Below are 4,612 nucleotides of genomic sequence, written 5' to 3' on the forward strand. Positions count from 1 at the left end.
CGTAGAAGAGATTTCGCCCTCGTTCATTTGCCTTGGCCGGTCACGATCCCCACGATCTCCGTGATTGGACACCTGCACATGCAAAGAACAACACGAAAACAAGCATAAAATCTAGTAGATGCAATTATATATCAGTCAGAAAAGATATAAATCAACATCAAACATAAGACAATGAGAGTGGAACCATAATGATAGTCATCTATTATTAATAAATAACAAAGAAGAATACAACCATTGTTCTGACGTCAAATCCTCCTTTGGCTAGGTAGTCAGCTACACAAGTCTTGCAAAGCTTGTTGGGATGAGGAACAAGCCTCTCTCTCTTTGGGTGACAAGAATCTCCTTACTTAGATTTGGCCTTATGGGTGCAAAGAAGGCTCTTGCAGCTTCAAACTCTCTATCACTATGCTGGGACTAGAACTATTGTAACTAGCTTGCTCAAGGCATAGAGGCAAGCTTTTATAGATAGAGAAGAAAGAGATAGGATCAACCACATTATTCATGGGATTGGCTTTATCACTTGGAAACTTCCATGAAAGGTGGCAAACCACTTTCCCTTCTATGGAGATTCAAAGCCAAACCATCCTAGCTCAACATAGATTCAGTTGGTGAATGGGTTGAAGAGAACCTTCGGGAGCTTGTTGGTTAAAAACTTTACTCAATTCGGTTGGCGCGAGTGCGACTCTGAGACAGAGCGCCAATGGCGCGCCCTTTTTAGAGGATTTCCCTCATTGGCGCGGGCAGTGAACTGTGGACCCGCGCTAATGAAAAAAGAGTTGTTTTCATGGGTATTTTGCAGGAGATGTCTTCAGGGCAAATGAAGCTCATACTTAGAGGAATATGATGCAAGTGGTTTCAGGTCATGTCACTTCTCACAGGTCCCGGAATGAGTCCTCCAGTGTGCGGGTGAGGGGTAACAGGGACGGTGACAAACGGTGACAAATTGTTGTGTAACAATTTCCTCAAAGAGTTTCCAGGCCTTATCAATGTCTCCAAGCTGCATATACCCCACAATCATGGTTGTCCAAGAGAAGGCACTTCGTTGAGGAATTATATCAAATAAAGTATGTGCCTTCCCTGTACATCCACATTTCGCATACATATCTGCGAGTGCACTATTCACAAATATATTAGACTGCAAGCCACTTCTAATTATTTCAACATGGATCTCCATACCCATTTCCAGAGTTGCGAAATTGGAACAAGCGGGCAGAACACCGACAAAGGTTTTTGCATTCGGCTTCACACATGCTAATTTCATTTGACAGAGGAGATCGAGGGCATCATCACCATGTCCTACCTATGCATACCCTGCAATCATAGTTGTCCATGATACCACATCTTGTTGATGCATTTTTTCAAACACATCGCATGCTTTCTTGATATTCCCACAATTTGCATACATGTCTACAAAGGCACTTCCCACGTACATCAGACCAAAAACCACTTCTTATTATGTCTTCATGGATATCCATACCTTGTTTCAGATCTCCCAACTTGGTACATGTAGGAAAAACACTTGCAAATGTGAAATGATTGGGTTGGATGCCCTTTTTGCATTTGATGAAAGATATTAGGTTGGATGTCCACTTACTGCATTTGATGAAAGATATTGGGTTGGATGCCTACTTGCTTCATTTACATCCTGAAAAATATTTGTTTCAAAAACCAAGACAACCCCAAAAATGATCCGTGATACAAGTTTTGGCCTTAGATGGGGCTGATCACATGCTTGAAATGGGCTTTGAACCCAAAATTCACAAAAATGTCCAAGAAACAGATATGCCTCCACTAGGAAGAACACAAAACATGCTCTTTGGTGCTAATTTTCCAAGGGAGATACAAAAGTTGGCTGTATATTTTCTTTCAAATTACATATATCTAGCAATGGGAAGGGCTGGTTCTAGTACAAATTTGATGGTATAAAGAGTAGAATTAGTTTTTGATGCTGATAAACATAGCCATTTAATGGGTCTTATTCATGCTCAAAAAGTTGAAGGTACTCATGGAAAGAAATCTTTGACCTTAGTATTAGATGAAAATGGGGTGACAAAGATGCATCTCAACAACAAAAGGGAAATATTTCATTCGACTGTAAACTGGGTAGATGGGGATTTTGTATGGATTGGTTTGTTGATCTCTATGCTACCAAGATTTGGGAAATCTCCATAGCATTGAAGGTGGTCTTATAGGGAAACCACTATTTTATCCCAAAGACCAAGATGATTGTGGGGAAGAAGGTTGCAATGAGAAAACTAAAACCTACATTTGTGGAATTTATACTTGAACTTTCATGTTAAGCGTATGAACCTACTCTCGAAAGTAATCAAAGATGTAGCATACTGGATAAAGTCATTAAATCCATGGATTTGATAATATCTCCTCAATATTTGTAGGATAAGGACCCCAAGGTTGTCCTTCCTGTTATCATGAGTAAATGGTACTTTCAAGAACAATTCTTTCAACTTCAATAAAGTTTTTACTAAATCTTGTTTCTGCCCAATCAAGTTCTATTTCACAAATTATTCCCATTAAAGAGGTGTTAACTAATGTTGATGATGAAGTGCTTCTTATACCTAGGGTCATTTCAAAGGATAAAATATTTTTTATGGACTTGTTATTGGACATTTGGGTTTATGTGCAAAAGATATAATGGCATGAATATGAAGTTGCTTTAGATGCACCTAGTGTTCCTATTTTTCATGATAACATTCGAGAAGCAGGGTTGATAAAATTGAAATAGGTTGTACCAATTTTACAACTCTTAGGTGAGATACCAAAAGATGGATATCCTGGTTGTATGCATAGCCAATGAAACAGGTTGGATTAGGAATTAAAACCAACAAATTTGGGTAGAATCTAGATTAGATTGAATTCCATAAAATCAATCTAAGAGTTTCTTACAAAAATGCATCATATCAATCTTTTTGTTTAAATTATATTGGATTCCATATTTCCAAATAAGTAGTCAAAAGATTCTCTTCACATGTATATGTATGATTCATTTGAACTTTGAAGAGTATTGTTTTATATTGACAATGTCAATAACTACATGTTGGTTATCACCCTCCCCTCCATTTTATTTGAAGTTGGAGGTGGAATGAACAGTCAAGACATGTGAAAATTTCTATTACTTTACTCTCATAGGTTCATATGAGGTGAATATCACAACTTCGAATTTTCATATTTAAAGTTAAAATGAGAGGTAGATACTCATGTTTGGTACCCTAGTCTTGACATAGTAGAAAAAAAATCATATTGCTAAAGTGGCTGGGGGATATTTTCGGTATTTCACAACTACAAGAAACAAAATGCTAGAATTAAAATGTTGAAAAAGATGCAAAAGGTTAATGTTTGATTGGAAATTAGAATACTGATCAGTGTATGGTTGCAAAGGACGACCTCTTCCATACACAAACTTCTTAGACACCTTCTAAAGAAAATTTGGAATCCTCAAAAGGTGAACACATTTGGACTAATAACCTTTCTGAGACAATTGAAGCAAGAAAAGCTTGTGGTAGAGGAAGAGGTAACTTTCAATTTACTATTAGTATAAAAAATTCAGATGAATTTGTTCCAGGTGAAAATAAGAAATTATCAAAAGAGAATTACCAAGCATTAAGAAAATATGCACTAAACGTCATTTCTCAGCAAAATTTACAAAAGATGTTGTATAATAGTCAGCTAGAATAGGAGCCAGAGCTTGCCTTGTTTAAAGGGAAGTTGATAATAGTCGACTAGAATAGGAGCTAGAGCTTGCCATGTTTCAAGGGACAGCTACATGGTAGTTCCAGGTTTTGTGGAGATTAGACACCTAAGGATCAAACCCATATTTTGGGGCATTTGACTCCAACAGTTCCAAATTCCATGTGACAAATCATAGATTGTTTTTATTTTTAGTTTATTAAAAAAATTTGATTCCTAAAAGCTAGTAATAGCTTCGAGATGTATTTTTCTATAAAGTCTTTTATTTGCATGTAATCAGGGTTGGTTTTGGAGAAGTCTTGTAACTTGTATTTTAGAGAATTTACTTTCATCTAGGCCAGATTGCGAGTTCATAGAAGTTCAGTCCCTTTCATGCTGGATTTGCAACTTAGTCTCTATAAGAAGCAGTAAAACATGGTAGGTTTTGTGTGTTTGTTGCTCCAGAAGTGTGCTTTCCCATCACAAGATTGTGGATTTATGGAGTTTAGATTTAATGATAGGTTTTCGGCTTGGTTTCCATTTTGGGGTCATCCTACCCCCTTGCACGCACCTTGTATTTTGCAAACAAAAGATGTGGTTGGTGTAGTTGGTTTTACTTATGATACCATGCTACTACCCTACATAGATCTCCATATTTTGTTGACTAGGACTATTAAAAACTACTGCACTACTTGGCCTTCTAAAGTAAAATCATAATGGTTGACTAGGCTTAACCAACCATGAAGAACTGCTTATTAAGTTGAACATCACCTTCTCTTGATAGGAAATGGATTTTTAGTAGTATCTTCAATGTTCATTAGATTGTTCTATTTTAGACTGATAAAATTTAAAATAGAACAAGTGCACTCTGCTTTGACTACCCCTAATTGATGTTGCAAGTGCCATGACACTACAATGAAAGGGTCGT

This window comes from Pinus tabuliformis, chromosome 5_2 (genome assembly GCF_031772625.1).
Source record: "Pinus tabuliformis cultivar Carrire ecotype Pingquan chromosome 5_2, CPIR1, whole genome shotgun sequence".
Taxonomy (NCBI): Eukaryota; Viridiplantae; Streptophyta; class Pinopsida; order Pinales; family Pinaceae; genus Pinus; species Pinus tabuliformis.